The sequence below is a fragment of the Hibiscus syriacus genome, unplaced genomic scaffold (genome assembly GCF_006381635.1).
Source record: "Hibiscus syriacus cultivar Baekdansim isolate YM2019G1 unplaced genomic scaffold, ASM638163v2 tig00110044_pilon, whole genome shotgun sequence".
NCBI classification, from domain to species: Eukaryota; Viridiplantae; Streptophyta; class Magnoliopsida; order Malvales; family Malvaceae; genus Hibiscus; species Hibiscus syriacus.
In genome coordinates, this window is record NW_024062574.1 from 2,364,649 (window position 1) to 2,386,443 (window position 21,795).

General features: G+C 34.3%; 1 long non-coding RNA gene across 1 annotated transcript; it reads left to right on the forward strand.

Moving 5' to 3' along the window:
• Positions 1-1,329: 1,329 nt before the first annotated feature.
• Positions 1,330-21,733, forward strand: LOC120213576. The gene is made up of 2 exons (XR_005524802.1): positions 1,330-1,431; positions 21,643-21,733. It is a non-coding gene; the product is annotated as an uncharacterized LOC120213576 (long non-coding RNA).
• The last annotated feature ends 62 nt before the right edge of the window (positions 21,734-21,795 follow it).

Genomic DNA, 21,795 nt, shown 5'->3' on the forward strand with positions numbered 1-21,795 from the left:
TCGATACTAAGGGTATGATTTGAGTTTTAAAGCATGAGTAAGTGTAGGCAAGCAAGGGTATCGATATTGTAAGGTCATATCGATACTAAGATTGAAAATAGGCTTTCAATTAAGAGAAAATATAGAGGTAAGTGGGGTTTTCCAAAAACTTATAATTTCTTTCAAATAAGATTACAAGTGAGAACATTTATTAATATTTAACTTTAAACTTAGAAACGAGAATAAAGTAGGGTAAAATAAGACCAACCTTGTTTGAATATTCGGAAAAATGACTAGGACACCTGAGTTCCTTTGGAAAATATATCAAAGTCGAAAGTATAGATTCAGTCCGGATATCTTAGAGAGTGCACAAGACACTTTAAGCTGACTAGTTTGGGTGCAAGGTCCGACACTCAAGGAGTGGGCTAGTCGAGAGTGTGGTGTCCGATGCAGAGATTTTGGGGGTTATATTCTCAGTAGACTAGAGGGGGTGTGAGTTCCGAGATACAAAACTCTCAGCTGCACCATGATGTCTACCATAGAGTAGAGAGTATACTCACTAAAGCAAAGCAGAACAGAAGAGATCAGTAGACCAATAACAGTAGATCAAATAGCAGTAAACTTGATAGCTTGAGCATTTCAGTGATAAACTTTTAGTATGTTTTAGTTGTTAGTGTGTTGTTGAGCTAACCTTCAGATTGTTTTCTGTGTAAAGGTAAGTAGATCGAGAGTTCAAGGAGCGGTGGATAGATCAAGGTTTAGACTCAGTGCAAATTCAGAGTACGTCTCAACAATTTTTGAAGAGCATGTATATCTTATAAACCATGTTGTATCAGTTGAGCCGGTCTGTAATATTTTGATTGTAAATATTTATTTTGGAAGCTCTCTGGTATAAAGTTTTAAATTATATTATTTCGTGGATGTTTTATTTGCGGAAATGGTCATTTTATAGTACAAAGAAGAGTAAGTAAGGTGCTGGTAAGCCATTCGATAGTTCTGTGTGGCATCCTACATCGGTCGACCGTGTGTCGTATTGGTCTAGGGTGTTACAATTTTACTATAGTAAACTTTGGCTAAAGAAAATGATAATTTTGGAGCTGCAGAAATAAGTAGACGAGGCAATTTTAGATATGACATTGAAAACAAATAACTAAACCACTAAATAAAACATTGCAGTGACATGAAAAAAAGGATTATCGAATACGATTGCTCTAGAATTTTGTTAGTGTTTTCATGCGTGGATGATCCTTGGATGTCATCTCCACATCCATGGGTCGGATGTTAGTGTATCAGAGCTTAGATTCCTAAAGAAGTGCAGAGTCGAGCCAACATAGATTTAATAATAGGAAACCTTGGCTTAAGAAAAGATCTTTACCAGAGATGCAAAGAACCCATGGAAGGTTATGTGGGATGCATGTATTACCACACAAATGAGTTCGATTTATGCTGCAAGTGTTGGAAATTAAACGAGTACTTTTCCTATAACCAGAATAGTAAGAATGCGAAATAAAATCGAAAAAATAATACCCAAAATTGATAACAGAGTTCGGCCAATTATGCCTACGTCTCCAGACTACTGCAGATCTTTTACTAAAGAGAGAAAATTTACAGGTGTTTACAAAAAATACTCACAACTCACAAGAAAACTCTCTAGTATTGGGAGAAAGAAATGATTTGGGATGATTTTGAAGCTAAATGGGTTAGGGTATTTATAGCTGAAACTTAAGGACTAATCTTATAAATACCCTAAAGTATAGAGACTAAATTTATAATTATCCCATTACCATTTTCAACAAAAATCTATCAAACTTTGAAACCATGCACCATTCGGTGCCAAACTTTGAACCATGCATCGAATGGTGCATCCATTATTGACTTTTAACAATTTCCCACTTGAAGACTGATTTTAATCTATCTTCACACCTCTATCAATGCAGCAGCATTTCTAGTCTTGTTACTCTAGCATGCCAACTGAAGCTGAACACAACTTCAGTTTGTCCGTAGTCACTGTCTTTGTTAACATGTCTGCCGGATTTTGAGCTCCACTAATCTTTTCAAGTTTCAAAATCTCATCTTCCAGAAGAGACCGGATAAAATGATATCACAATTGTATATGCTTTGTCCTTGAATGAAAAGACGGATTCTTTACTAGATGGATAGCACTTTGACTATCGCAATACAAGACGTTATTTTCTTGTTTCTTGCCTAACTCTTCCAAAAAACTTTGGAGCCAAACCATCTCCTTGCTAGCTTCCGTAACAGCGACATATTCTACTTCGGTTGTGGAGAGAACAACTATCTTCTGTAGGCGAGAAACCCAACTCACTGCGGTACCTCCTAAAGTATAAACATACCCTGTAGTGCTTCTTCTGATGTCAACATTTTCGGCTAAGTCAGCATATACATAGCCTGTCAGCATCGTATCTCCACCTTTGAAACAAGGTGCTTTGTTTGTGGTACCCTGCAGATATCTGAGGATCCATTTGACTGCTTCCCAGTGTACCTGGCCTGATTATTTATACCTGCTAACATCTCCCACTGCTTGAGCAATATCTGGTCTAGTACAAACCATGGCATACATCAAACTTCCAATTGCTGAGGCATACGACACCTTCACCATGTGTGCACGTTCTTCCTCCATCTTTGGTAACTGTTCTTTGGAGAGTCTAAAATGAACACCTAAATGTGTACTTACTGGTTTAGCATCTTGCATGTTGAACCTGGAGAGTACTTTGTTGATGTACTTAGCCTGTGATAACATCAGTCCCTGACTTTGTGTCTCTCTTGATCCTCATCCCAAGAATCTGCTTTGCAGAGCTCATATCTTTCATTACAAACTGCTTCGACAATTTTTCCTTCAAGTTTATAATCTCTTACATGTCTGAGCCTGCAACGAGCATGTCGTCAACGTACAACAATAAAATAATGAAGATGTTGTCGAACTTCTTGATGTAGTAACAATGATCTGCTTAGCATCTGGTAAAACCACTACTACTCATGAAACTATCGAACTTCTTGTACCACTGTCTAGGAGCTTGTTTTAAACCATACAAGCTCTTCTTCAACCTGCATACCAGGTTTTTCTTGTCTGCCTCTATGAAGCCTTCTGGCTGCCTCATATAGATTTCTTCCTCCAAATCACCATGAAGGAAAGTTGTCTTCACATCTAACTGCTCAAGATGTAGATTCTCTGCAGCTACAATTTTCAACATCAGTTTAATTGTAAATAGTTTCACTACTGGGGAGAAAATTTCATTGTAGTCAATACATTCTTTTTACTGAAAGCCTTTGACAACCAATCTTGCTTTGTAGCGTTTGCTCCCATCGTGCTCTTCTTTGATCCTGTAAACCCATTTTTTATGGAGTGCTTTCTTGCCTAGTGGTAATTCACTAATTCCCACGTCTGAATTGACATAAGCGAGTCCATCTCATCTTTCATGAAAGACTCCCACTTGATTGAATCTTCCACCTGCATTGCTTCATCATAGCACTCTGGTTCACCATTGTCAGTTAGCAACAAGTAGTGCAAAGAAGGCGAATAACGTTGGGTTGGTTTAGGAATTTTAGAGAAGCGTCTCAGTTCTGGTGTGTGTGGTTCTTCTTGAACTGCTTCAGAACTGATCTAAACATCATTTCCAGAAATCTCCTCAAACTCAACAAATTCTTTTGTTCCGGCTTCAGTATTGGAGTTACTTGATTCTATTATTGATCTGTCTTTGTACATCACATTATCATTAAAAATGACATCTCTGCTTCTGATGATCTTTCAATTTTCATAGTCCCAAAACTGGTAACCGAACTCATCACCACCATAACGAACAAAGACACATTTGTTGGACTTGACATCAGATTTACTTCTTTCGGCAGAATTTATGTGTACATAATAAATACAACCAAACACTCTTAAGTGTAAAAGGTTTATTTCTTTCTTGCTCCAAACTTCCTTTGGTATTCCTCCATCTAAGGGAACTGAGGGCCCATGGTTGATCAGGTAAGCTGCAGTGTTGATAGTTTCAGCCCATAGCAATTTGGGCAAGCTGACATGTATCCTCATGCTTCTGGCACGTTCATTCAGAGTTCTGTTCATGCGCTCTGCTACGCCATTCTGCAGCGGTGTCATGGGAACTGTTGTCTCCATCTTGATCCCATTGTTTACAAAGAAATCTCTGAATCTACTATTTCTGTACTCTTCTCCATTATCAAACCTCAACTGCTTGACTTTCAAACCAGTCTCATTTTCCACCATGGCCTTCCATTTTCTGAAGGTATCAAAGACTTTTGATTTCTTCTTTAGAAAATAAACCCACACATTCCTTGTAGAATCATCGATGAAGGTGACATAATATAGTGAGCCTGCAAGAGATGGAACTGGAGATGGTCCCCATACATCAGTATGAGCCAACTCTAACTTTTCTGCCTTGGGTGTATTGTCAATCTTTGCAAAACTGACTTTCTTTTGTTTGCCAAAGATGAGGATTAGTCCGACATATATATTCTTTAGATCCGACAGCTTCCCTTTTGACAAAAATGTCTTCATCCCTTTCTCGCTCATATGGTCAAGCCTTTGGTGCCATATGTTTGATTTTTCATCAGTATCTTGTTGAAAACATTTTGTTTCGATATAACAAATTAAGTATAAATGAATTTTAATATTTTACAAATGATTTTCTAAGTATATTCGATTTAATTACTCGAATATCAAATTATTACTCCAAGTCTTCAAAGATCAATTTCAAACCTTACTAAATGTGTAAAATTGTGTTTTATACTTAATATATTTTTGAAACAATTTTCACTAAGTATTTTGAACCAAAATCAAGCCTAAAATCAATTTTTCAAAGTGATGCACCGATGCACCAATCCATGCATCGATGCACCACAGAATAAATTGATCGAATGCATTTCATGCATCGATGCACATACTATGCATCGATGCACTCAGAGTTTTATAAAAACTTTGAATGTATTTGATGCATCGATGCACTCAGACTATTTTGAAACATCGAATTCATTTTATGCATCAATGCACTCTTTGTGCACCGATGCACTCTTTGTGCACCGATGCACTAAGGGTCCAATGGTTAAAATATTTAAATTTTACACTTGATGCACCGATGCACCTTGGGTATCATCGATGCACTGACGCTCCCAACTTATTTAAATAATTGTTTTCAAACTTAAACGGCTCTATTGACTCCACTAATCATTCTCAACGTTCAAAATCATTTGAATGAGTATTTAAACAAGCTTAGAAGCCATTTATCAAAAAGAAGAAAACACAAGAAAAAGAATCAAGAGAGAATCAAAGAGAAAGCATCAAACCTCAAGTTTGAGCATTTCAAGCTATTTTTCATTCAATATTCATTTTGCTTTCAAGAACGCTACTTGTACTCAATTGTATTCATTTTTAGTGTTCTTTTCTTTGTTCTAGAATTGTGCAAACAATCTACCTTGTGAGGATTTCCTTGTAAGTTTGCAAATTTGTAATATTCTCTTTGAGAAAGAGTGTTCTCAAGAATTGGGGTATATTATTGAGGGAGTTGTAAGATTACCTCTTTGGCCTCAAAAGAAAGAACAAATTAGTGAATTTATTGGAAAATCCTTAGTGTGGATAGCTAAGGTAGTGGACATAGACTTTGGTTGAGAAAGTCGAACCACTCTAAATCGTTGTGCAAATCTTTTCAATTTTCTGCAAAAGCTTCCACCAAAATTTTAATTACCAATTCACCCCCTTTTGGCCAATTCCATCGATCGATTAACTCAACAAATGGTATCATAGTCTCACTCATTTGAAGGTTTAATCACCTCTTGATTCGATTCGGGAAGAGTTATATCGATTATCAAGTCATCAATGACCTCTACTTCAAATGTCGACTCCGGTCTCGATTCGATGCCCGTCAACAAGCCTCATTTCTTCAATGGAGCTAAATATGCCTATTGAAAGAATATGATGATGTATTTCATTCAAGCAAGTGACAAGAGAGTATGGAATGATGTAGAAGACGAATATATCAAGCCTCTCACTCATCCAAGATTGTGGAGTGAAAGAGAGACAAGAATGTTCCAGCTCAACTCCAAAGCCATCCATATCATATTTTATGCTCTTGGACCAGATGAATATGGAAGAGTTTCATCTTATACAACCGCCAAAGAAATATGGGATAAACTTCAAGTCACTCATGAAGGCGCCGACGAGGTAAAAGAATCTAAAATTAGTCTTCTAACACATAGTTATGAAAATTTCAGGATGAAACCAAATGAAGATATCAAAGCTATGACGGATAGATTCTCAAAGATTGTCAATGGTCTCAAATCATATGGAGAGATCATTCCAAACGAAAAGCTTGTGAGGAAGTTAGTTTACTCACTTCTAAAATCATGGCAATCCAAGAAGACGGCAATCATCGAGGCTAAGAACCTAAAGTCCTTAACTCTTGAAGAGCTAATCGGTTCCCTCCTCACTCATGAAATGATGCTTGAAGATGAGGTGAACCTCGATAAGATTAACGAGACACCAAAGGAGAATGAGAAGAAGAAAAATATTGGAGTTGCTCTCAAATCCACAAAAGATGAGAGTGATTCGGATGAAGATGACGAGGAAATGGCATTATTTGCCAAACGATTCAGAAAAATGATGAGACCTTACCGAGGAAAAAAATTCAAACGAAATGAAGGCCTAAAAAATAAACCAAAAGAGAAGGACCTTATCATTTGCTATGAATGCAAAAAGCTGGGGCATATCAAATGTGATTGCCTACAATTGAAGAGAAATGGTCAATCAAAGAATAAACACAAGGCTCATGTGGCTACATGAAGTGATGAAGAATGTTCCGATGAAGAGGAACAAGAAGTAGCCAAACTTGTGCTTGATGGCATTCGGGGAAGATTCTAAGGTAACCTCTAACTCATTTGAATTAGATGATTTATCTTATGATGAGTTATTAGAGGAATATAATGGGTTGGCTTCGGATTATGATAAATTGTTTTTAAAATATAAAAATTATGTTTCAAAATTGAAAAATGAAAATAAGCTCATATCCAAGACCAACAATGATTTTGAAAGTAAAATTAGTGATTTGCAAATCAAACTATAAGAGTTTGAAAAGAAAAATTTAGATTTGCAAAATTTACTTTCAAAGGTCAATGATGATCATCAAAAGAAAATTGATGATCTTAAAACTTCTTTTGATAAAGTTGGAACAAAACATTTTGAAAAAAGGGAAAATTCAAAAACCAACTTTGTTAGAAAAAGTTTTAAAAACTACAATCATAGAGGTCCCCAAAGAACCTCTAATGGAAAAATTGTTAGAAGTATATGGGTTCCTAAAGGACTCATTACTACTAAATATATGGATATCCTACACAAATGGATACCTAAGGGGACTATGATTTTGGAAACTAATGAATATGGACCAAAAAGAATTTGGGTACCAAAAATAAAAAAATTAATCTATGTTTGTATGAAAAGGAGCATTGATAAGGCACAGGAAATAAATTTAAACTCATGGTACCTTGATAGTGGATGCTCAAGACACATGACCGGAGACAAAAGCCGGTTTATATAGCTCAACGCCAAAATGGAGGAGAAGTGACTTTTGGTGATGATTCAAAAGGTCACATTGAATGTATAGGTACTATAGGTAATACCTCTTCTATACAAATTAAGAATGTTTTATATGTGAATGGATTAAAGCATAATCTATTGAGTATTAGTCAATTATGTGATAAGGGATTCAATGTCATGTTTGATATTAATGGTTGTAAAGTCATTGACATTGCATCTAATAGGATTATGCTTGTTGGTCATATGTTGGGATTTTCGGAAGCTCGAATCGACAACCGGAACGGTTTGCAAAGAGAGGTCAGAACGGTTTTATGTTTAAGGAGTAAGGAGATTGAAAGATAGAGAATTGCACACGATTTATAGTGGTTCGACTTTCTTAACCAAAGTCTACGTCCACTACCTTAGCTCCTCACCAAGGATTTTCCAAAAAAATCATTAATTTGTTCTTTCTTTTGAGGATAAAGAGTAACCTTACAAACTCCCTAGTTTTTCCGGGCTAAACTAGAACCTTTCCCTAGCTTTTACACAGAATAAGCTAGAACTTTTTGCCTTTACAAAAGGATAAAATAAGTAACAAGAAAACCTCTCAAAGGTAGGTGTTTACAAGAATTAAGCTCACAAGAACAAAATATTTACAAGAGAAAGATGAAATAAGAATGAAAAACTCTTCTCTTGTGTTTGATTGCTTGGATGGTTGTTGTCTTTCTTCTTCAAGTGTCCTTAGCTTGTATTTATAGCTTGGAATGTGTTTGAAGTCGTATATAGCCGTTGGGGATGTTTTAGAGCCGTTTGGAGATGAGAATCCATTAATAAAACAGCTTGGAGCGTGGGGGGAATCGGTACCCCTCATAGGGAATCGGTTCCCTAAGTACAATCTGATTTCGACCGTTAGACATGGGGGAATCGGTACCCACTGGGGGGAATCTGTACCCCCTGGACATTCTATTTTCTCGGAGCCAAAAACCTGCAGGGGGAATCTGTACCCCCTAGACAATCTGATTTTTCTTGGCTTTGAAACGGTTCAAAATACTTTGTAAAATTGTTTTAAAAATAGTTTAAGTATAAACCATAATTTTACACTTTAGTAAGGATTAAAATGAACTTTGAAACACTTGGAGTAATATTTTGATATTCGAATAATTACATCGAATATACTTAGAAAATCTTTTGTAAAATATTAAAATTCATTTAACTTAATTTGTTATATCGAAACATCAAAATGTTTTCAACAATCTCCCCCATTTTGATATAACAAAACATTTGAGTAATTTTAAGATTTTGAAATCAAGTTTGAAATTACTCCCCATTTAACACCTTAACACTTCTCCCCCCTTTTTGTTAAATCAAAAAGACTCTAATCTTTGAAGTTCAAAATAACTTTGGAGAGTAAGTAGTAAATTTGACATTTTAAAAATCATTTGAAAAAATCAAAGCTCCCCATCAATAAATGCATTCCAAATAAAATTTAGCTTTAAGAACAAGACACTTAAACAAAATTGAATTTCAACAAAGAATAAAAAAAATACTTTATGCGATACCAATTGTTGAAATTTGATATCAATACCAATTGTTAAAATTAAGTGCATATGCATAAAGTTTTCCAAAAATGTTATGCATTTGAAAATTTTGATATCAATTGTTAGAGATATATAATTTTCATTTAAACCACATGCATAAACATTCAAATTTAGGTCAAAAATTTTAAAATTTGTAAAATCAAAGTATTTGAAAAATTGATATCAATTGTTAGAGAGATATCAATTGCATTAAAACCAATTTTGACCAAAGTTTTATTATGATGAACTAAAAATTCTTAAAAATTAATATAACTTTAAAATGTTCATCATAATCATCTTTTCAACATACATGAGATTAAAACAATGATGCATAATCATTTAAAACCAAAACTCATGCATGCTTAAAATCAAATGAGCAACCAAATAACCAAAATTATAAACATTAAGCTTAGAGGTTACCCATTCCTTTTTCATGTGTGGCTAGAGCATCTTGAATATCATCACTTTCATCACCATTGCCTCCAAACACCTACAAGAGACATTTAAGTAGATTTTGGTATCCAAATTGCTTTGGATCCTTGGACGTTAGTTTCAATGCCCCTTGTTCCTTTCAGAACCCATACTTGCCTAATTTTAAAATGTTTTCCTTTCTTCAAAGGACAAGTATGTTCCATATGACCATGACAATGGCAATGTGAGCATTTTGCCATATTTAAACATAATTGGTTGTTTTAGATATTAATTCTTTTTCTTTTATTAAGCTTTCAAGCTTAACTCCTAACTCAAAATTTTCTTTTTCTAAATAATTTATTTTGATTTTTGAAAGCTCTAAATTATTTTTCAAAATCAACTTTTTCTTTCAAAATCAAATTATCTTTAATTTTGAGTTTTGAAATTAATTTTGTATATTTGGAATTCATGGTCTCAAATCCCAAATACAACCTATTATAAGCATCTTATAACTCATCAAAAGTAAATGAATTAAATTCATTTGAGTTAGAAGATACCTCGAATTCTTCTTGAGTGGTCATGAGGCATAGGTTGACTACTTCATCTTCATAATTAGAATCATCTTCATCACTCCAAGATGCAATAAATTCCTTCTTCCTCTTTTTCTTTAGAAGAGGACATTCATACTTGACATGCCTCTTTCTTTGACAATTGAAACATACCGGGGGACTCTTCTTCTTGGTTGATTCATGTTTCACTTCCTTGTAAATCATGAATCTCTTGAGTTTCTTCAAGAGCTTGACCATCTCTTCTTCTTGTTCATCATCGTCTTCATCCATCTCATCACTTGAATCTTGATAGCTTTCATTGGTGGATTTGAAGGCAATGCCTACCTCCTCCTCATTCTTCTTCTTCTTCTTCTTACTTTTTTTCTCTTCCCTTTCTTCATCTTCCTTCACCATCATCTCATGAGTGAGAAGGGAACCAATTAGCTCGTCGAGAGTGAGAGACTTTAGGTTTCTTGATTCGATAATGGTTGTCTTCTTTGATTGCCACTCCTTTGGAAGAGAGTAGATCATCTTCCTCACAAGCTTCTCATTTGAGATTACTTCTTCATATCCCTTGAGACCGTTGACAATCACAGAAAATCTATCCGTCATAGCTTTGATGTCTTCATCGGGTTTCATTTTGAAGTTCTCGTAGCTATGGTTAAGAAGACTTTTCTTTTATTCCCTCTCTTCGTCGGTTCCTTCATGAGTGACTTGGAGCTTATCCCAAATATCTTTGGCACTGGAACAAGATGAGATTCTTCCATATTTATTTGGGCCTAAAGCACATAATAGAATATGTATAACCTTAGAATTAAGCTGGAAATATTTCTGCTCTTCTCTACTCCAGTCGTTGTACTTGCCTGGTGGATAGGAGTAACCGTCCATGATTGAGTTCCAAGCTCCTAGATTGTAGGATTGAATAAAGTACATCATCTTATTCTTTCAATGTGCATAATTTGCTCCATTTAAGAAATGTGACTTGTTGACCGGTTGTGAATCCATAATAGGATATTCTTCAAGATAATAAACACCGAAGGAAAAAACCATTTCTTTGTCGGTTGCATTGGGAATTGGTAGAGCTTCTTCGAGGATCGTCTCAAGGTGGTTAAACCTTCTTAACGAGTTAGGCTCTGATGTCAATTGTTGGAATTTTCAGAAGCTCGAATTGATAACCGGAACGGTTTACAAAGAGGGGTCGGAACGATTTTGTGTTTAGGGAGTAAGGAGATTGAAAGATAGATAATTGCACAGCGATTTATAGTGGTTTGACTTTCTCAACCAAAGTCTACGTCCACTACCTTAGCTTCTCACCAAGGATTTTCCAACAAATTCACTAATTTGTTCTTTCTTTTGAGGATAAAGAGTAACCTTACAAACTCCCTAGTTTTTTCGGGCTAAACTAGAACCTTTCCCTAGCTTTTACACGGAATAAGCTAGAACTTTTCCCCTTTACAAAAGGATAAAATAAGTAAACAAGAAAACCTCTCAAAGGTAGGTGTTTACAAGAATTAAGCTCATAAGAACAAAATATTTACAAGAGAAAGATGAAATAAGAATGAAAAACTCTTCTCTTGTGTTTGATTGCTTGGATGGTTGTTCTCTTTCTTCTTCAAGTGTCCTTAGCTTGTATTTATACCTTGGAATGTGTTTGAAATCGTATATAGCCGTTGGGGATGTTTTGGAGCCGTTGGGGATGTTTTGGAGCCGTTTGGAGATGAGAATCCATTAATAAAACAGCTTGGAGCATGGGGGGAATCGGTTCCCTAAGTACAATCTGATTTCAACCGTTAGATAGGGGGAATCGGTATCCCCTGGGGGGAATCTATACCCCCTTGACATTCTGTTTTCTCAGAGCCAAAAACCTACAGGAGGAATCTGTACCCCCTAGACAATCTGATTTTTCTTGGCTTTGAAACGGTTTGAAATACTTTATAAAATTGTTTTAAAAATAGTTTAAGTATAAAACACAATTTTACACTTTAGTAAGCATTAAAATGAACTTTGAAACACTTGGAGTAATATTTTGATATTCGAATAATTACATCGAATATACTTAGAAAATCTTTTGTAAAATTTTAAAATTCATTTAACTTAATTTGTTATATGAAACATCAAAATGTTTTCAACATCATAGAATATGAAACATATACATGGTGCATTTAGACTCTATTAATATGACTAATTTATGCCTAGTTGCTAAGGATGAGCATGCTAGTTGGTTATGGCATAGGAGACTAGGACATGCTAGTATGAATGTTTTGCAACGGCTAATTCAAGGAGATTTAGTTCGAGGGTTGCCTAAACTAAAATTTGATAATGATAAAATCTGTGATCTTGTGCTAAAGGAAAACAAATGCGAGTTTTCTTTTAAATCCATTAATGATGTATCAACTAGTAGAGTATTACAATTGATCCATATAGATCTTTTTGGGCCATTTAGAACTACTAGCTTGGGTGGAAAACAATATGCATTTGTCTTGGTAGATGACTATTCTAGATATACCTGGGGTTCTATTTTTAAGTACTAAAGATAAAGCATTAGAACATTTCATCACATTTTCAAAAATAATCCAAAATGAAAAAAGGTTACTCTATAACTAGTGTTAGGAGTGATCATGGCACTGAATTTGAAAATCTTGGATTTACTGAGTTTTGTAATTCTAATGGTATTAGCCATAATTTTTCAACACCTAGAACCCCTCAACAAAATGGAGTTGTTGAGAGGAAAAATCGAACTTTAGAAGAAATGGCTAGAACCATGCTTTGTGAAAACAATTTGCCAAAATATTTTTGGGCGGAAGCCACAAATACCGCTTGTTATGTTGTAAATCGAGTAATGATTAGGCCGATTTTAAAGAAAACTCCATATGTAATTTTCAAAAATAAAAAGCCTAATATTAGCTATTTTCATCCTTTTGGATGTAAATGTTTTGTTTTAAACAACAGTAAAGAAAACCTTGGCAAATTTGATGCTAAAAGTGATGAAGGAATTTTTCTGGGTTATTCCTTAAATTCTAAAGCTTATCGAGTATTTAATAAAAGAACTTTAGTAGTAGAAGAGTCTATACATGTTGTTTTCGATGATAATCCCCTTCCGAGGAAGGATTCTTGTGTGAATGATGATGTAGGCATTATAAATATAAATGACGTTGGACATGACGTTGGAGAACCATTATCAAAGGAAGAAACGAATGATGAGGAAATTCAAGATCTTCTCGAGAATCCAACCATTAAAGAAAGAGAAGTATCTTACCCAAGGGAATACAACTATGTCAAGGATGGTGAGATTATAGGTGATCCATTCAAAGGGGTAACAACTCGATCTTCTCTTAGAAATATTTGTAATTATGTTGCATTTATCTCACGCATAGAGCCTAAGAATATTAAAGAAGCATTAAATGATGAACATTGGATTATGGCTATTCAAGAATAGTTAAATCAATTTGAGAGAAGTAAAGTATGGACATTAGTTGAAAGGCCTAGTAATAAATCTACTGTAGGTACTAGATGGGTATTTAGGAATAAGCTTGATGAAAGTGGTAATATAGTGAGGAACAAGGCTAGACTTGTTGCTCAAGGGTATACTCAAGAAGAATGCATAGACTATGATGAAACATACACTCCAGTAGCTAGGATGGAAGCAATTAGAATGTTATTAGCATTTGCATGTTTTCATGAATTTAAATTATATCAAATGGATGTTAAAAGTGCATTTTTAAATGGTTTTATAAAATAAGAAGTGTATGTGGAACAACCTCCTAGTTTTGAAGATTTAAAATTTCCAAATCACGTTCTTAAATTGACAAAAGCACTTTATGGTTTAAAACAAGCCCCTAGAGCTTGGTATGAAATATTGCCAAATTTTTTAATTGAAAAAGGTTTTTCCAAAGGGAAGGTTGACACTACATTGTTTTTAAAGCATAAAGGTAAAGATTTATTAGTAGTTCAAATTTATGTTGATGATATAATATTCGGTTCTACTAATGATTTTATTTGCTAAGAATTTTCTAAGCTAATGCAAAGTGAATTTGAGATGAGCATGATGGGGGAGCTCTCATTTTTCTTGGGACTCAAATCAAGCAAAGAAAAGATGGCATCTTCATCAATCAAGCTAAGTACGTCAACGATATGCTCAAGAAGTTTGGCTTGAAAATGGGAAACCTCATGACACTTCAATGAGCTCATCAACAAAGCTTGACATAGATGAAGGAGGTAAATGTGTGGATGTTAAAATATATAGGTCAATGATTGGCTCTTTGCTTTATCTAACTGCAAGTAGACCAGACATTATGTTTAGTGTTTGCTTATGTGCTAGATTTCAATCATGCCCTAAGGAATCCATTTACTAGCTGTTAAGAGAATCTTTAGATACCTTAAGGACGCTCCTAGATTAAGACTTTGGTATCCTAGAGACTCTAGCTTTAGCTTGCATGCCTTTTTTGATACGAATTATGAAGGATGCAAATTAGATAGGAAAAACACCTCCGGTACTTGTCAATTCCTTGGAAATATGCTGATTTCTTGGTTTTCAAAGAAACAAAATTGTGTTGCATTATCTACCACTGAAGCAGAATACATTTCAGCTGGTAGTTGTTGTGCACAAGTTTTATGGATGAAACAATAACTTTTTGATTATGGAATTGAAGTACGTACTATTCTTATCAAGTGTGACAATACTAGTGCTATTTGTCTCACTAAAAATCCCATCCAACACTCTAGAACTAAGCACATTGAAATTAGACATCACTTCATTAGAGACCATGTCGCTAAGGAAGATGTAGCTCTAGAATTTGTTGATACTTTGCACCAATTAGCGGATATCTTTACAAAACCTTTAGACAAAGAAAGATTTTGGACACTTAGGAGAGAATTAGGTTTAACTGACATATCTTCACTTAGGTGGTGTTTATTTTTGCAGAGGTAAAAGGTCTGCAGTCTGCGGACCACATCTGCAGCAGAAGAGGTGGACCAAAAGTCTGCAGTCTGCAAGAAGAAGACTGTTTGTTTTTAACGTCTGCAGACTGCTAAAATGAACTGAAATATAAATAAACTGATTTTTTAAACTTAAAAGAGTTTTGCAATACTGAGATTTAAATAATTTTAGTTTTACAATACTGAAATTTAAATAATCCATACAACTACAATAATAAATTATTTAAAATAAATCAACCCATATTTTAAAATAAATCAATCCATACTAATAAATTATTTAAAATAAATCAATCCATACAACTACAATAATAAATCAAACCATATTTTAAAATAAATCAATTCATACTAATAAATTATTTAAAATAAATCAATCTATACAACTACAATAATAAATCAATCCATATTTTAAAATAAATCAATCCGTACTAATAATTATTTAAAATAATCAATCCATATTTTAAAATAAATCATCCATACTAATAAATTATTTAAAATAAATCAATCCATATTTTAAAATAAATCAATCAATCCATACTAATAAATTATTTAAAATAAATCAATCCATACAACTACAATAATAAATCAATCCATATTTTAAAATAAATCATTCCATACTAATAAATTATTTAAAATAAATCAATCCATATTTTAAAATAAATCAATCCATACTAATAAATTATTTTAAAATAAATCAATCTATATTTTATAATAAATTATTTTATAATAAATTATTTTAAAATAAATAACCTTATTAAATTATTTAAAATTATTTAAATAAATAACTATATTTTATAATTGTTCTTGAAGAGGTTTGAAGACCTTTGAAGATATAAAACCAAGTCTGCACCAAGAAGAGCTCGCGCAGACGTTTGAAGAGCTTCTGTCTTCTAAAAAACAAACAGTCTGCGAAGCCTAATGTCTGCGCGTGGTCTGCGCGACGCAGACATAAGTGCTTTGAAGAGCTTGCACAGTGAAAACAAACACCACCTTAGTGTTTAAAATAATTTTAGCACCTTTAAGAATAAATGAAAAATGCTTATAATAGTAATTTTTGATTGCATTCATTGCTATTAGTTAAGGGAAGTTTATGTTCTTTGGTGAAAATTAATTTTATGTTCAAATGTAGTTTAAGAATTAATTGATTGAGTGAAAATGATTAATTTTCAATATATGAGTTGCCAATACCACTAAAGCTAATTAATTTAGCATTCTGAGTGTTTTAAAACGGATTTTTGATATTTTTGTGCTTCATGCATCGATACACTTAACAGTGCATCGATGTATCCCTTTGAATGTGCATCGATACACCATGAAGGTGTACCGATACATGCCTTGAATGTGCATCGATGCACACTACCATGAATCGATGCATCCATCGGGTTTTGGGTTTAAAAGGCTTATTTTCTCATTTGTTTCAAACCCTAGAACTACACCCTCATCAGCCGCATGCCTCTCTCACTCTCTAAATTCTCCTCTTACTCCAAAAACAACGTTTTTAATCGGAATTCATCCTCATTTCATCTCAAAGTCCTGCTACTATCATTAAATCGTGCAACACAACATCTCATTCTCATCAATCTGAAATTTTCAAGGTATTTCTCTAAAAACTTCTAGTTTATCATATTTTGATCTTAGGACTAGTTTTAATTAGTTCTAGGATGAACATTATATCGGGCATTGATTGTTTGATGATTTCAAACTAGATTTTACAACCAATTCCATCAAAAACTCACAATTTTTAAAAAAAAATAATTTTTCGAAATTAAAAAAATCAAAAATCTGAATTTAATTTTAAAATTTGATGTTTTTGATTTAATTATGTTGTTTTCATGAAAACTATACATATTATGATTTTTCAAAAATTATTTTCAAATAGTTTTCAAAACCTTGCCCATTAGGATTCGGTTTAGAGAACCTTGATCCCGTTCCTAGGACTTCATCGAGTCGTTCAACCCGACCTCCTAATCCCGTTCCTCCTCCACCTAATAGTCTTATAGGATCCTGTTTTAATATGCCTGAACGTCGTAGAGACGACTTGTACTCTAGGTACATAAATTATTTTCAATCCTATAGAATCCGGGAAGAGTGTATTCCTTCTCTTCAAGCCATGATAGATATTGACTTCGAATACCTTCCGATTCTTAAAACTTGGAAGTTTGATAAAATGTTTCACCTCAAACCTATCGTCTATCATCATTTAGTTTGCATTTTCTACTCCAATGCGGTATGTATTCAAAACCAGACTCAGTGTGGAACTATAGCAATCAGATCCTACCTTTTAGGACAATATATTAATATTGACCTCGAGACTATAGCTTTCCATTTTAGGTTAGATGACGATGGTATTTATAATGAGAATGAAACTGTGGATTGTCCCTATGTTCCAAAAGCTAGTATTAGTACTCTACGATCTCATCACGATCGTTTTCTTTATTTGATGATCTCTTGGTGGTTTAGACCATCCGGAGGTAGGTACTCCACTCTTCGTATGAGAGATTTGGTGGATGCACTGTCTCAAGAATAAGAACAAAATAAATCTGGCCCATATTATATTTAGTCAGCTAGTAGATATCATAAACATTGTTCCTTCAAAACATGTCGAAACATTAGTTTATGGATGTCTTCTTAGTAACCTTTTTATCAAACTTGGTCTAAACGTCTCTCTTGACAATCCCATCCCTCTCCAAAATCAAATCAATCTCACCTCGTTAAAGAAAGCGGATTGAAAATAAGACGAGGAAATCGGTCTTTGGGTCTTTCGACCCTGTAATCAAACTCCGAGAGCGAGTTCTTCACGAGCTGCTCCTAGCTCCTCTCGTGCTCCTCCTCCTCCGGCTGCTGACGATGATACCGAACTTCAACAGCTTATGCAAGATATCGACGATCACGTACCAGATTATGAGCCTGCACTGGAACCAGCTCCACAAGAGGATCAAGTGCCTCCATATTTTCGTTCGTTTTCTGAGACATTTGATCTACGGTATGCTTCCATTGAAACTCACTTGACTGCTACTCATGAAGCGGTAAATCATCGCTTAGACACTTTGGAAGTTCGACAGATGGAGTTTCAAAGGGAGATGCTTGCATGTATGGATGCTCTTACTCTTGAGATGCAATCACGATTTCCTCCTCCTCCTCCCGATCCTTCTATAGACGAGTATACATTGTTTTGTTTTGGATCATCTTTGAACTTTTCTTGTTAAAACATTTTTGAATGCTTTGGGATTATTGTTTTCTTTGGATTGTTTGAATTTGTTTGGAGGTATAATTTGGATGTTTGGAAGTTTGAACTTAATATATATATTTAGTTTGGTTGAATTTTCTTATTTTTGCATCATTAGACATATATGACCAATTATGCCATTTCACATTTGATTATGAATATTGTTTATGAAAGCTAATGGCTAATCTCTCTTTTGATCTTTGATCGTAGCTGCTTAAGCTATATATATATAATCAATGGATATGTTTTTCAAAACCTTGTTTAATTTTTTTTAAGTCTTTTTGATTTAACAAAAAGGGGGAGAAGTGTAAAAGTGTTAAAGGGGAGAAGTGTTAGAGTAAGGGGGAGTAATTTTTAAAATTTATTTTTAAAGAAAATCTTAAAATTACACACATGTTTTGTTATATCAAAAAGGGGGAGATTGTTGAAAACATTTTGATGTTTCGATATAACAAATTAAGTATAAATGAATTTTAAGATTTTACAAATGATTTTCTAAGTATATTCGATTTAATTACTCTAATATCAAATTATTACTCCAAGTCTTCAAAGATCAATTTCAAACCTTACTAAATGTGTAAAATTGTGTTTTATACTTAATATATTTTTGAAACAATTTTCACAAAGTATTTTGAACCAAAATCAAGCCTAAAATTAATTTTTCAAAGTGATGCACCAATCCATGCATCGATGCACCATGGAATAAATTGAACATCGAATGCATTTCATGCATCGATACACATACTATGCATTGATGCACTCAGAGTTTTATGAAAACATTGAATGCATTTGATGCATCGATGCAAAGTCATGCATCGATGTACTCAGTCTATTTTGAAATATCGAATGCATTTTATGCATCGATGCACTCTTCGTGCATCGATGCACTAAGGGTCCAACGGTCAAAATATTTGAATTTTACACTTGATGCACCGATGCACCTTGGGTATGCATCGATGCACTGACGCTCCCAACTGATTTAATTAATTGTTTTCACACTTAAACGGCTCTATTGACTCCACTAATCATCCCCAACATTCAGGATCATTTGAAGGAGTATTTAAACAAGCTTAGAAGCCATTGATCAAAAAGAAGAAAACACAAGAAACAAGAATCAAGAGAGAATCAAAGAGAAAGCATCAAACCTCAAGTTTAAGCATTTCAAGCCTATTTTTCATTTAATATTCATTTTGCTTTCAAGAACACTACTTGTACTCAATTGTATTCATTTTTTAGTTTTCTTTTCTTTGTTCTAGAATTGTGCAAACAAACTACCTTGTGAGGATTTTCTTGTAAGTTTGCAAATTGGTAATCTTCTCTTTGAGAAAGAGTGTTCTCAAGAATTGGGGTATATTCTTGAGGGAGTTGTAAGGTTATCTCTTTGGCCTCAAAAGAAAGAATAAATTAGTGAATTTGTTGAAAAATCCTTAGTGTGGATAGCTAAGGTAGTGGACGTAGACTTTGGTTGAGAAAGTCGAACCACTCTAAATCGCTGTGCAAATCTTTTTAATTTATGAAAAAGCTTCCACCAAAATTTTAATTGTCAATTCACCCCCTCTTGGCCAATTCCATCGATCGATTAACTCAACATATCTGCTACTACAATGGTATTCTCTAAGTTTGAGGTTACATAGAGAGTATCAGTCTTCTTACCACGAGCAATGACGAGTGCTCATTTGGTAATCTTATATTCACAGCCTAAAAAGGTTGTACAATATCTTTCTCCATAAACCTGTCCTACAGAATCAAAAAAAAAATAGACCAGGAATATGTCTCACTCCTTTCAGCTTCCATGTGGTCTGGTTTGGCAACTTTAATCAGATGTCTCATCATTAGCTAGATGGACCTTCCCAAAATCACCACTGACATAGTTCTCCATGATTTATTGGCATGGGGTGGTGTGGAAAGATGCTCCTGAATCCAAGATCCATGATTCAATCGGACTGTTGACGCTTAGAATCATGGCATCACCTATCTCCTCTGTCTTGTAGGCAGATTCCTCTACACCGGTATCTTTCTTCAATGCTCGGTAATCTCTTTTAAAGTGACCCTTCTTGCCACAATTATAACAGTTAAAATTTTTCTTTCTCATTCTTGATTTTCCCTTTCTAGATTCCGATCTGCCACGATTTGGATTTCTTTCTAAAGTTCTCCCTATAGACTTTGTGTGCAAGGCTGAGGAGCTTGATGCTTCACCCGATTCTCTCTGTCGAATTTTTTCGCTTAATACCAAATCCCAAACATCGTCGAATTTCAATTTACTGTTTCCCGACGAGCTGCTGACTGCTGTAACAGTAGCATTCCAACTATCTGGTAGAGATAATAAGATAATTGAAGCTCAAACCTCATCATCGAATTCAATTTCCACAGAACTCAACTGGGTTGTGATTGTGTTGAGTTCATTTAGGTGTTGAGCCACTGATGCCCCTTTTGCCATCTGCAAATTGAATAATCGCCTCATCAAATGGATTTTTTTTAGGCCGATGTCTTCTCATACATACTGGAGAGAGTCGTCATAAGACCCATCGTGGTATTTTCTTTTGTTATATTGAAAGCAACATTGCGGGATAATGTCAGTCGGATAACTCTGAGAGCTTGTCTGTCGAGAAGAGCACAGTCTTCATCCTTCATGCCCTCTTGTTGCTTTCTTGAGAGATGTTGATATAGATTTTTCTGGTACAGAAAATCTTGAATCTGCATCTTTCAACAGCCAAAGTCCGCACCATCGAACTTCTCAATTTTCACCTTCCCTTCGTCTGCAGTCATCGCTCTCACTCGAATATGGCTTATTTTGGATTGTTTTTGACAATTTCTACGAACCATTGTATATTAGAACACATCCGTCGACAAACTCGTATCGCCGACCAAATTTTACTATTCATGAAATTCACTATTTACATCAATAGTAACCTCGTAGAAAATCCGAAAAAATTAACCACCAAAAGCTCTTGATACCAGTTGTTGGAAATTAAACGAGTAATTTCCCTATAACCATATTAGTAAAAATACGAAATAAAAGCGGAAAAATAATATCCAAAATTGATAACGGAGTTCGTCCAATTATGCCTACGTCTCCAGACTACTGTAGATCTTTTATTAAAGAGAAAAAATTTATAGGTGTTAACAAAAAACACTCACAACTCACAAGAAAACTCTCAAGTATTGGGAGAAATAAATGATTTGAGATGACTTTGAAGCTAAATGAGTTAGGGTATTTATAATTGAAGCTTAATGATTAATTTTGTAAATATCTTAAAATACAGAGACTAAATTTACAATTATCCTATTATCATTTTTCAATAAAAATATGTCAAATTTTGAAATCATGCACTATTCGGTGCTAAACTTTGAAACCATGCACCATTCGGTGTCAAACTTTGAATCATGCACCGAACGGTGCATCCATTATTGAATTTTAACAGCAAGCAGCAGCAGGCGTTCGAGAAAGCTTGCCCTTTGGAGTGATTCTCGGCAAGCAAAGCATTGTTTGAGATTTCCATTCTTGAAATAAGTTTTGCAGTGGAGCAAAAGCTCTTGTCCATGTGATAAGCAATGCCCTTTGTGTTAAAAAGCTGAGGT